At 46.8% G+C, this 13,876-nt stretch overlaps 1 pseudogene; it reads left to right on the forward strand.

Moving 5' to 3' along the window:
• Positions 1-1,617: 1,617 nt before the first annotated feature.
• LOC149346364 (uncharacterized) lies at positions 1,618-11,154 on the forward strand (annotated as a pseudogene).
• Positions 11,155-13,876: the final 2,722 nt, after the last annotated feature.

Raw genomic sequence — 13,876 nt, forward strand, 5'->3', positions numbered from 1 at the left:
ATTCTAGCTCAATCCGTCTGTACTGACATTTTGTACAACCACCCCAACCAGTTGACCAGGGAAATCATCGAGGCGTACAAAATGGCAAAGAAAGCAAGATTGTATGTCAGCAAACCATCCCTGCTCCTGCGTGACTGTGAGGTTGCATATCTGGATATCACTCAGTACCACATGCGTTCTGGTTTTGGTGTTTTTTGTGTTCTGTTTCCTTTTATAAGCATGTTTCCTGTGATTAAACTTTAGTTGAGAGTCAGCGCTTGTTCCTGTGTATTCTTCCTTTCGTCCCCGTTCGCGCTGTTTTTTGCATAATGTATCACCAACTCGCCCGCTTAGCTATCCTGTTGATTTTCAAAATCTATCAGTTATTTTTGGGACACACGGTATGTGTGTACATGTTTTCAAAAGGCCTTGATCACAACGCCACCCCTGCAAGTCTACTGTCACCAGCTTTATTGGGTAGAGACATCAAAATTTTAGTAGTGTATTTCTGCCTTCTGATGATGCGTAAGGCATTAATGAATAAGAATGAATAACCACACGCTCAGTGCCTTATCTATTCATTCATGCTGTTTCAGTTTCAGCAGTCGAAAGGTGCTTGAGATGTCAAAGGGGATCACCACGTCACATGAGGTATACAAAAACTGCAGTATAATAGCTCTTTGTTCACTTACTGACATTCAGCTTCTGCACCAGTTTAGCTGAAAAGTTTGAATGACTTAAAATGAAAAAAAAAACAACAATGGCTAAATTGAAATTTTTGTATCCCTGACTTAATCCCATACCCACATTAGATGGTGCAACCATCGTCGAACCCGCATCTTTCAGCGCAGCAACCAAGCGCCATAACTACTATTTTGTTGTGGAGGAATTCCTTCCTACACAACACACAGCCTTCAAGGATTTTTTCAGCCTTAGAAATCAGAACCTCTGTAGGGAGCAGTGTCATTTCCATGCAGCTCCCTATTTCAACACCTGAAAAACTCACTTCTGTCACATTTCACTTTGGATTTGTTTGTTCTTGTCTTCTCACGTTTTGCCTCGTTGAGCACCATTACACACTTCGTCCCAGTGTTTTTATTTTTATTTACAAAATACTGCGGACACTGAGTCCAAGCAGGGTGGGTGAACAAGTCAATCAAGCCACAAAAAAACGCAACACTTCAAAAAAGAACACAATATAGTAATAATTGGTTAAAGCTCATGGGACAATGGTTTAACTAGCTGATTCCAATCTGTTATTGTGTGTGGAAAGAACGAAAACTTGTGTCTGTTCTAGCGAATATAGGGGTTAGAGAACTGGGATGGTGTTGACGAGTTTGTCTGGTTGGTGCCGGCGTTAAGTATGATGAGGGTACGGTGGCTAGAGGGGGAGGTGAGATCATCACAGCGGGCCGCGCAAGCGAGCGTCTGCCGCAGTCATTCATGCTACTGAGAGGTGGCGTGCGCGTCGCATCTTAGATGCCTATTTGCGGCTGGTGTGCGCAGCTTGCGTGTGAGCGTGGATCAGCTCTGCATTTGTGCTGCACGAAGCTTTCTCGCTGTGTTGCTAGCTGCAGTTCTTTTTTCCGATTCCGTTGCCTGTTGTAACAGCAATATGTTCTGAGCAGACAGGCGACAATGGAGAAACGTGCCAAGCGCCAAACGCATTGCTTTGCGCCTGGGTGCACGTCAGGATATGTCTCAGTCAGAAACAAGGGCAAGAAGCTCTCCACTTTCGCTGCACCGAGCGACGAAGAAAGACTGAAAGTGTGGCAGCGTGCGGTACCACGTGCAAACAGACCCCTGGGGAAGACATCTGTGCTGTGTGAATTGCATTTCGAGCCAAGGTTTATCGTGCGCGAATATACCCACGTTGTGAATGGCAAGACCGTAACGATACCTCGCGGCCGGCCATGCCTGACTGACGACGCAGTGCCCACGCTGTTTCCCAACACTCCAGCATATCTTTCGAAGAGGCTGCCTGAGAAGAGGCACTCAAGAACATCGAGAGGAGAAGTTCTCGGCAAACGAAGAAAAGGAAGCAACGGGACTCCATGCGAGGCTGAGAGCACCCCGGATGCTGCATCAGCTGAAGACGCTGCTTCAGATGGCACAGCTCTTCATTACGCGTGCACCCGAGAAAAGCTGGACAAGTTGACAGGTGAAAATCTTCCGAGTGAATACTAATCGAGAAACATTGTCGCAGAAGCGTCCAAGTCACTTGCATTTAGTGTTTGTGCGCGGGCTGGTGACAGCGTGTGCTTTCGAAAGCTAGTGTAGTGCTCAGTGGAGGATACACACTATCACTGTGCTGTGTTCGTGCAAAGCGCTTCATTGAAACAAGTCAACGCGTTTGACCCACAAGGTGTGGAAAACTTGCTTCAGCTGGTCGATCGAATGATTGCGTGTCCTGGATTTGAGCAGAGTTTGGCGCCAAGTGAACAGCTTCAAAGTCGTAGGCAAGTAAATTACAGACTGCACGGAAACAAGCTGCATAGCAAGGGCTGTCGAGGGGTGACACGAGACGAAAGGCCATGCATTCAGTGCAGGTACCTGCGGAAGCTTTTGGTAAACCAAGCTTGCTATAAGAAGAGGAAGGCGAGGGTGACTCCTGTTTCCAGCGCGTCAAAGAAACTTGTCAGCTGTAACCTACAGCTGCATCGTGAAAAGGCAAAGGTTTCTAAGCTGAAAACAATGATGACAACAATAAAAGAAGAAAATGCCGCTATTTCTGTTGGGAAGTTGGAAAAGAGCCTCTGTGGACTACCTGGAAAGCAGCGGCAGCAAGTTGGAGCATACTTTCAAGCGTCGAAGAGAAAAAGCACGCAGGGAATGACGTACAGCCAAGAGTGGATATTGCAGTGGTGGAACTGCTGCGCCAAATGAGAAATCCTGCTACATGCTGCTACAAAATCGGTTTTTTGCCTACTTTTGCGCCACGCCTGCGCCGAAATATCTCTTTAATAACTCCAATAACTCTGCCGAGAACGAAACCGAAACTCATTTCCGTGAAACCAAAACTGATGTCTGCCGGCAGCCACATCGCCATCGCTGCTTTGCAACCGAAGGTGAACAAAGGGACCACTGTCAGCGCACTGCCTGTGTGGATGGACACTTCACGTCTTCGATGTCTTTGTCAAAGCTGAAAGGTAACAAAACTTATGACTAACTTATATCTGGCAGAAAATGTCTGTGTGACTGCAGTGGGAGCTACTGAAGCAAACCGCCGGCTTCTAATTCGCTCTAGGTGGCTAGCGTGTTGACAGAAGCGTGGTAGAAGAGTTGTTGGAGAAGGGAGTGAAAGAAGAAAGCTATTGGTGCCATTGGAATTTAACCACCTGGAGTTGTTTAACGTGGGCGCGTCTTTTGCATTCACTCTAATTGGATACAGCCCCCTCGGCCGGGATTCGATCTGGTGATAGGCTATGAGAAGCTGGCCGTTTACTATGTTTAGCTGCCACCAGTCTCATGGATAGCTGTGTGCGAATATTCATATTTTGAAAACCATGTGTGTATGGTTTGCTATTGAATTCGTGCCACGCATTTGCCTTTCGATGTAATATCCGAAAGTCATGGGTTTTCCTAACTTCCCTGAACTTGCAACTATCTTGGTACTTTTCAGGCTGACTTGCCTGTTTCGTGCACGCGATTTCGCGTGTGTAATGGTGCATTCACACTTGCAAGACGACTGCGCGGTCGCTTTCTCGTTTCAAGTGAGAACCATCGGGAACGACGTTGTGAGCGCACTTTCGAGGGGCTCGTCTGCATCGACAGCGTCTCCCGCGCTGGCGCTTTGTGTTGTAAAGTAGCCTAATTAGTCGCTTTTCACGATCGTTCTATGACGGCCTGAGCAAACTGGAGGATGTCGCGGCCGCTTTCACTTGAACCGCTTCCGTACAAGCACTTCAAACGCATGCAGAGAGGTACGGGCAACATTGGTTAATCCGCCCGTGCCTTCGTTCATGGCAAGTGGCCGGGCATATGCTAGCCGCCTACTTCCAGTGCTGCGAGGGCAGGATGAGTAGTATTACTAATGTGTGTTTTCATTTCTAGTCTCTCACACGCGTTTTCCCTGCCCCAAATGCCGTGGCTTTGCCTCTGCACAATTAGACATTGACTGTTGGAACGAGTGCCAACATCGCGACTGCGGACAACTGTGCATTAGAGCAGGGGCATCGCTGATTGGTTCACCAGAAAGCGACTATCAGTCGCATGCCAGAAAAATCGTGCAGAGAGCGACTGGCGTGCGACTGCTGCTTTTAGACCAGAGTGGTTGCAAAACTTGTGTGATTTGCAAATGTGAATAGGCCCTAACATAAATAAGCATGTGCTTACTTATGTGCTTGTGCTTAAAATCATCTCTTAGGCGTTGTGTTCCTGAGTTATGTCTTTGTTTTCATTCACATAGGCCGCAGCAGCACTTTCAGCTCGAAGTGGCTGGAAGAAACCAACTCCAATGGAGATCTCATTGGAACTTGGTGCAAACGAGGAATTAAAGAACACCAAGCCTATTGCATTTTTTGCAATGCGACCATAAACTGTTCGCAGCATGGTGTGACTGCAGTGAAGAGACATGCTACAAGTAAGCGCCACTTGGAGACCTGTAAAAAACACAGAACCAATGGAAAGCGGCATCGACCTACCACTTCTCAGAGTCAAGTTGACGTCTGCTTTGCTGCAAAAACAGCAATATCTGAGGCTGACCGCGTGACTGTAGCCGATGCCTACTTCGCCCTTGGAGTAGCACTCTCTGGCATTCCATACAGCTGGGGAGACACAGCCTCTGCAGTTTTCCCCCTATTGTTTCCAGACTCGGCTGTTGTGAAAAACTTTTCTTGTGGAAGAAAGAAATTGTCATATATTATTGATGGTTTAGGCCCATATTTCAAAGATAGCGTAGTGCAAGAGTTGAACAAGGGAAAGACCTTCTACACCATACAGATTGATGAGACACCACTGCCGGAGCAGCGTTGCCAACAGTTAGACGTCTTGGTTAGATTCTTCTCAGAGCGTCAGAAGCAAGTTGTTGTTGGCCACTTCAAATCTTTTTATTTGGGTTCTGCAACTTCAGATGTTTTGCTTTCTTCTGTAATGGAGGCCATGCAAGATCTTCCAAACAATAACTTGCTGTGCTTCTATAGTGACGGACCCAACGTTATGAAGAGCCTGAAGAAAAGCTGAAAGATCAAATGAACACAGCAATTTTAGATATTGGTGAATGCTTATTACACAAGGTACATAATGCGTTTGGACAGGAATTAGCTGTTTTTGGCAGCGAGGTAGAGGCTGCTCTGTTAGACTGCTACCATTACTTAAAAAATTCTGCAGTTCAGAGTGCATGCCTGCAAGCGCAACAAAATGTTTGTGGTCTACCAGAGAGCGTTCTCATTCGCCATGCAAGCTCACGCTGGCTTACGCTTGGACCTGCATTAGACGGCTTCATACAGCAGTTTCCTGCAGTAAAGGCTGTAGTTATGTCTGACCAGAAGCCTCGCCTTGGTACACTTTATACACGGCTTAGAATGTCCCTTAGTGACAAGAGTCTTCTTCCAAAGGCACTTTTCTTGCGCAACTCTGTTGACCTCTTCACAGGATTCATGTGTTTGTTCCAGCGGACAGAGCCCCTTGTGCCCATTCTTTTTTCCGAAATGGAAAGCTTAATTAAGAAAGTGCTTAGTCGCTTTCTGCGTGCGGAAGTATACCGCGATAAGTCTGGTGCACAGTTGAAGACGGTTGATGTTCAGAATTCAGCAAACTGGAGGGAAAAGATAGAAATTGGTGCAGACACTGAAGCTGCCATTACTGACTGGACTCCAAATGAAAAGCGGCAGTTCCGAATTGCTACAAGGAGTTTTTATATAAAGACAGCTGGCTACCTTCTTTCAAGGCTGCCGTTGGAAAATGTTGTCTTAAGGAACCTCATATGCATACATCCAAGCCACATCAAAGAAGAAATGTCTACTATGTACCTGAGGAGCTTGGCCAAGGAACTGCCACAGGTCATCGCAGCACACGAAGTCTCCGCCCTGATGGATGAGTTTAGTCTCTGTGCCACAGAAGATATTAGCCAGACACAGTCTGAACCACTTGATGACTTCTGGCAAAAAATTTTCGACCTCAGGCACGAAGATGGGGCTCCAAAATATCCCTTGTTGGCGACACTCGTAAAAGCACTTCTGTGCCTCTCGCACGGCAATGCTGATTTAGAGAGGGCCTTCAGTGAAAATCGGCGAGTGCTGAGAGACCGATCATCCCTTTCAATAGAAAGTGTAAATGGGCTTCGGTCTGTCATGACATATTCCCAGAGGTTCGGCCGAAATCCAGCTGCCATTCCTATGACACAAGGATTAATCAGAGCGGTGGAAGGATCACGGAAGCGTCAGCTGCAACGGTTGGAGGCGGATGCAGCAGAAGAGACCCGTGCAAAACAAGCGAAAAAAGACTGTGATGTACAGGACAAAGACACCCAGAAAAGAGGTCAGAATGAAGAGAAGGTACAAGAAGAGATCAGACTGGCCAGGAAAATGATCACCAATGCTGAGCTGCTTTTCACAAAAGGTGTAAAGTCTAAAAATTTTGCAGACGTTGAGAGTGGACAAGCCCTTCTGAAGAATGGACAGGAAAAGCTCGCAGCGGCACTGTCTCTAAGCTGGAGTCATCAAGTAAAGGGAAGAAATAGTACCTGAAAGTTTGTTTTAAGAACGGTATCATTTTTTATAGTTCTGTTGAGCATCTCGTTATGTCGCTCTTCTGAATAAAAACGGCAGTGTTTTTAGGAGAACCTCCTGTTTTCCTTATTTTCGGCTCTTTTTAAGGAAGCAAGCACTTTAAACTGCATTTGGGATTGAAGCTTGCTCTTGCATGGCTGTGGTTGCTAAAAACGTCTGAGCAAATGCCTGTTCCAGAAATACAACAATGCTTCTTTATTTAAAATAACTGTTTTGTGGCATCAAAATTTTGGTACGAAGCTTTTTTTTTGTGCTACAAAAGCTCGAATACTGCTACAAAATGCCATTTTTCCTGCTACAAAACTTAAAATTGCTGCTACAAACTGCGATTTCTTCTGCTACAAAAGCTGCTACAAGAAGCCAGTTCCACCACTGTTATTGGAATGCATCTTAATGAGAACAAGGAGCCCCAAACTATATGAGTACATCCGGAAGCACAAGATAATGGTACTCCCTAGTAAAAGCTGCCTGCATAAGTACATGAAAGGTTATAAGAGCTCTTTTGGCCTCAATGAGAATATGTTCGCACCAATTGCTGAAAAGACCAAGAATATGGAGGAGTATGAGAGACATGGTGGAATTATAATAGATGAAATGAAGCTTTCAGAAAGCCTGAAGGTGACCAGCGGTGGTTTTATTGAAGGCTTCGTTGATCTAGGAACATACACTTCCTCGGACCAAAGCATGTAAACCTGTGACCACGGTTTCGTGGTATTATTTAAGCCATTTTCTGGTAATTTTCAGCAGATCCTTGCCACCTTTGGTTCGCACAGCAACATCAAAGCAGACATTCTTTCGAAAATTGTAGTCGATGTCACAATAAGAGCTGAAAAGTCGGGCATGTTCATTGACTTTGTTACCACAGATGCAGCATCCTGGAATAGGAGCATGTGGCGAGCGTTTGGCATCGAGGAACTGCCAAGAAAACAGTCTGCAAGATCAAGCACCCTGCAGATGACAAAAAGAGCATACACTTTTTGTCAGACTTTCCCCATCTCGTTAAGTGTGTGCATAATTCTGTTGTGTCGAGGGGTCTTCGCACACCAGAAGGGTATGTCAGAATGGATGTGATAAGAGAGGCGTGGAAGTCAGACAATAGGGACATTGTGAGGCTAAGAGCAATGCCACGTGTTACAAGGGCAGTCATCGAGCCGAATGAATTTGAAAAAATGAAGGTCAACTTTGCTTTTACACTATTCAGCGATGAGGTACTGCGAGGGCTTTTTACGTACCAGGATGACATTGAACGAGTCTGTGGTGCAGGCTCCAGTGCAGCAACAGCATCGTTTGTGAGGCGGATGTCTAAGCTTATTGAAGCTATGATATCTAGGTGCAGTCGTGGTGCTGTGCGCTTAGGTTCTCAAAGTCATGCCGAGGTGAAAGATTTCCTAGCCTACATAGATACCTGGGAAGCATGAATAGGGAAGGTAGGCTTTCATACTCGAGGCACAGCTGAAGGGTTTCGCGTCACGCTTTCAAGCACAATATCCCTCTTAGATTACCTCACAGCGAACACTGGGTACAAGTACCTAATGACCTCTAGAATGAGTCAAGATCGATTGAAAAATTTGTCCTGTATTCTCAGGCAAATGTCAGGGAACAATGACCACCCTACGCCTACACAGTTCCTGCTTTCAGTTAACTGTTTGTCATTTTGTAGCCTAGCAAAGGCCCCATCAAATAGAAATGTGCCGCCCTCGTTGATGAAGAGCCTGCTCTCTGCAAGTAGCGAGAGACCTGGAGAAATCCATGCAAAGCTTGATCAGCTGAATGAGGTTCACGAGGTACTAGAATCATGCGACCTACTTAGTGATCATGATGCGGCTGTGTTAAAAAGGAGTGACTCACGGCTTGCTTACTATGCCGCAGGATATGTTGCTCGCAAAATGCTAAGCAAAACAAAGCGCGACGAGTGCTCGAGAGCATTGCTCCTTCCAGCTGGCTCTGAACTTCCCAAGGTAGCTTGCCTGACCAAAGAAGTTGACAAGGGAGGGCTACTGTACCCGTCTGAATAAGAGCTTCAGAATTTGATAGTAAAGTTAGAGGACTCCTTCACGCACTGCTTCAGTATGAACAGGCTGAAGGCAAACAGTGTGATCAATTTGATCTCCTCTTTGGCAATCAACAGGATAAGCATCGTTAGCTGTGACAAGCACAGCACAGAAACAACAAACAGCGTTGTAAAGTTCTACGCTCTTACGAGGCTGCATTTTTTGGTGCAAGCTGAGAATAAGGCTCGAGAGGGAAAGAAGCAGAGAATGCGGCACCTCAAGCTGAGGCGCGTAACGTGAAGTCTGTTGTCACTTTCATGGTATGTTATTTTTTGTTTTGTTTTACTGCATCACCTGTTAGCCCTTACCGACTGCATTTGCCCGCGTACGTGTCCGCCTCTGAAATAAAATCTTGCGTGCTGTACTGCAAAGGCTCTGTGTGCATTTATCGGCCTGAGAACGAAACAAGGGTGTTGTCCTGCAACAACTTGTTGCTACCTTTCACGGAAAAAAAATAGCTGCAAATAAAGAATTCTTGGTAAGTGCCTCCTACTCGTCAGTGCCGGCTCACGCGTCTAGGTTTATGTGTAATGCTTAGCTTAATTGTTATCCTCCTGGTGAAATGTATTGGTCATGTCGGCTATTAGCATTTTATATTCCTGCGGTGTGCCAGCGTCACAAATTCTTCAGCACATGCCCCTCGACGCCAAAAGTAAGCAAAACTACCTCGCTCGCGGAGCGCGCTGCGCTGGCGGGCCATTGGGCGGGCCGGCGAGCGCGATCTGAGTGTCGACAGCAGCGCCGCCGCTGCAGGCATGATCGCGTGCTGCACTCAGCGGCGGCCGTTGCTCTCAGCTCCCCCTCTAGCCACCATAATGAGGGATCCAAACCAAGTTTGTTATGTAATAAGAGAGAAATAAATTCTAACCTAAACTTTCTTCGCCGATGTTCAAGTAGTTCAATTTTATTCTGTTTTTGTGGACTACACAGCATCGTGCACGTGCGACTCCACGAGAAGCACAGCTACTGTGCTACTCACTGCAACCAAGCCTGGAGCTGTGCCAAATTCTCAAACCAAGGAGGGCTACAGCCTAGCATTCCACCTGCTCAAGGAACAATGCCCTCTGTTCTGCTGGGCAGTGGTTGTCACCACACCGACAATGTGCCGCGCTCAGAACATACCTCCAGCCCAAGGGATGATTTTTGGGGACTACACAGCATCGTGCACATGCGACTCCATGAGAAGCACAGCTACTGTGCTACTCACTGCAACCAAGCCTGGAGCTGTGCCAAATTCTCAAACCAAGGAGGGCTACAGCCTAGCATTCCACCTGCTCAAGGAACAATGCCCTCTGTTCTGCTGGGCAGTGGTTGTCACCACACCGACAATGTGCCGCGCTCAGAACATACCTTCGGCACAAGGGATAATTTTTGTGGACTACACAGCATCGTGCGCGTGCGACTCCACGAGAAGCACAGCTACTGTGCTACTCACTGCAACCAAGCCTGGAGCTGTGCCAAATTCTCAAACCATGGAGGGCTACAGCCTAGCATTCCACCTGCTCAAGGAACAATGCCCTCTGTTCTGCTGGGCAGTGGTTGTCACCATACCGACATTGTGCCGCGCTCAGAACATACCTTCGGCACAAGGGATGATTTTTGGGGACTACACAGCATCGTGCACGTGCGACTCCACGAGAAGCACAGCTACTGTGCTACTCACTGCAACCAAGCCTGGAGCTGTGCCAAATTCTCAAACCAAGGAAGGCTACAGCCTAGCATTCCACCTGCTCAAGGAACAATGCCCTCTGTTCTGCTGGGCAGTGGTTGTCACCACACCAACAATGTGCCGCGCTCAGAACACACCTTCGGCACAAGGGATGATTTTTGGGGACTACACAGCATCGTGCACGTGCGACTCCACGAGAAGCACAGCTACTGTGCTACTCACTGCAACCAAGCCTGGAGCTGTGCCAAATTCTCAAACCAAGGAGGGCTACAGCCTAGCATTCCACCTGCTCAAGGAACAATGCCCTCTGTTCTGCTGGGCAGTGGTTGTCACCACACCGACAATGTGCCGCGCTCAGAACATACCTTCGGCCCAAGGGATGATTTTTGGGGACTACACAGCATCATGCACATGCGACTCCACGAGAAGCACAGCTACTGTGCTACTCATTGCAACCAAGCCTGGAGCTGTGCCAAATTCTCAAACCAAGGAGGGCTACAGCCTAGCATTCCACCTGCTCAAGGAACAATGCCCTCTCTTCTGCGGGGCAGTGGTTGTCACCACACCGACAATGTGCCGTGCTCAGAACATACCTTCGGCCCAAGGGATGATTTTTGGGGACTACACAGCATCATGCACATGCGACTCCATGAAAAGCACAGCTACTGTGCTACTCACTGCAACCAAGCCTGGAGCTGTGCCAAATTCTCAAACCAAGGAGGGCTAAAGCCTAGCATTCCACCTGCTCAGAAACAATGCCCTCTGTTCTTCGGAAGGAGACAGGTACATGGTCTTGTCTAATCAATAAGAACAAGTGGCAGGAAACATTTCTGAGGTAATGCTGCTTATATATCGTATTAATAATAGTGAAAGAACATGAACAGCTAGGCGACAATGGCAGCAAATGAACACTGTGCTCCATATTAAGCCGCCAGTTTACACAAACTTTCTGGCAATTTTTTTGGAAAGAAGTCTGGCACACTTTTCCATGGCAGTACACTATACTCCATCTCATAAGTTCCTCTAAGCACTATAGAAGCTAGAGACCTCCTCAGCCAATCAGAAAAGTGCGTTAAATATGCTCCTCCATGCCTCGCTGTCTACTTGTCTCCTCGTGGCATATGCAAATATAGTTGGAAAAGAGCATAGACACTGTTTACGTACCGAGTACTGAAGGAACATTAGGCAGTTTTAGAATGGCACACGCAAGCTAAACATATACTGAACATATATTTAGGGGACATTTCGCATTTTGTCACATATGCAACCGGAAATGCAGCGATAACTTCAGTCTAGTGTGGCGCCATCTGGTTTTTAGAAGGGATGCCATTTTTGTTGACAAATTGACATTTTTCTTACATATCTTGCTTGGATTTCTTGCCAACATGCATTTTTACAGTGTGTCCTCTGGTTGCAGGCCCCTACATCATCCATGACTGATAACTCCAGGCTAGAGAAGGACGCCTTGAGTGAGACGTGGCCTACAGCGCAACAGTTCCTGTGCCAGTTTCACTGCTCCAAGCTGAATGGTGCTGGCTCACGTCTGTTCAGAGCAATGTGGCCAAAAATGACAGGCAGCACTTGATGGCAGCCTTCCAAAAGGTACAAAAAGCTTATTGTTTATTTTTTTTAAAATATTGCAGCCCCCATTCAGCAGCTGCAGCAACAGTAGTAGGTTACATGATAAGATAGTAATGAAAAGTAACAAATTTCATAGACCAAGTGCTCATGATTGATGGTAAAATGTAAACATATGAAAACCATGACACACCTCAGTATCTTCATCACCGCCCTAGCTGTGCCCACAGCAAGACAGCGGTCTCTCCCATATCCCTCCAATTGGCGGGAAAGCCAGTGGCACACATTAAGATTTTGCACGGCTCTATCCTAGAAGTGAAGGGCATCATTTTGGACAAAAAAGGGCGCTCATGCTTTTCAGTGTCTGTTCGTTGTTCATCAGTAGTCCAGCCAACCTTGCTATGGACACTGTGTAGAGCTCATGAAGAATGACCTGTCATTTTCTGTCTGCACACCCATTCAACGTCAACGAGGTCAGTAAGCTCTTTCGTTTCTGCTTCTGGTATACAAGCAAATTTTTGGAACCTCAATAGGATTACCAATCACAATCACAGCTGCTAACCTGACAACAGATGTTACTGGAAGCAAAACCCTGGTACTGATGTTTGTGCCACTTTTTGAGGGCTGGGTTCAGCCTATGGCATGTTTTGCCACAAGAGGAGCAGCACCTGGACGGATCCTCGCAAAGCTTATGCTGAGTGCTGTGCTGCAGCTTTGCAAGCATAATGCCTGTGCTTGCGGTTGTAAGCAATGGAGCTGGAAACAACCGTTCAATGTGGACGAACCTCGGAATATTGGGAAACATGATGTCACCATGAAACTATATCGAGCACCCTGACCTGGGAGCCTTCGCAGAAAATCTTTATCTGTGATGTACCGTATATCATCACATGCATCAGGAATCATTTGAAAAAGCAAACACATGGACTGGTAAGAGGAAATGTGACAGTGTCACAGCTGTCAAAAGCTCCCTGAAAGGCCTGTGGTGAGGCTACAGTAAAAGCTGCTAGCTTTTGCTGTAGCTGAAGAGTGACTCCTTCAAAAGAAATAAGGTTCAAGGCTCTGAAGCATCAGTTGAACAAAGGGCCACAAGTTGGGCTTCTACCGCACGAGGCAGATATAGGGGTGTGGGAGGGGGGTCAGCGATGCATATGTAAGGGGTTTGTGCACGAGAAAAACAAATGACCATGTGACATACTCTTCTGCAAACACTGAGGATACTCAGGAGCTGTTTTCTTTTGATGAACTGACGAAGTGGTCGAGTGTCAGCATTGTAGTGCCTAGGGCATGCAAAAAATCAGCTTACAATTTTAGATTTACCTCTTCCTTCTATACTTATCTTCCAGACTGTTTCAAGAAACACCTCCAAAATAAGGGGCTGCAGTCTGAACACATTGAGACTGCAATGAAGCAGTTTAATCACTATATAACAGAAAAGCTTGGAGGCATCGACAAGGAAGGTTCTACGATCACTGATAAGTAGAATAGTGAAGAAAAAAGTAATAATGGCAGTGGACAGTCCTTTGAAGTTGATCAAGGTGGACATGGACCTGACTGCGAATGTACTTGCGACGCCCAAGGTTGACCTTGGGTTTGCTACGAAGAATGCACTCCGAAAGGCCCGGAACTTTCAGATTCGGCTATCTTAGGGTTCAGAAAGGACTGCGCCACTTTCGTGAAGAGCTGCGCCAAAAAAGATCGTGGAGAGGTCGCCGTCGAGGTTCAAGCTCACGAGGTGATCATGATCTCTGGTTCCCGCGTGCACACTGATTCCCGATCTCGGGGAATGGCATCTAACTGATGCACTTTACTAACTGAGCATCAATGGATGACGGTAACAGAAGTTGACCAGGCGATGCGGTCCTACAAGC

Source organism: Amblyomma mixtum, chromosome 4 (assembly GCF_055824585.1).
Source record: "Amblyomma mixtum isolate Tamu chromosome 4, ASM5582458v1, whole genome shotgun sequence".
Lineage (NCBI taxonomy): Eukaryota > Metazoa > Arthropoda > Arachnida > Ixodida > Ixodidae > Amblyomma > Amblyomma mixtum.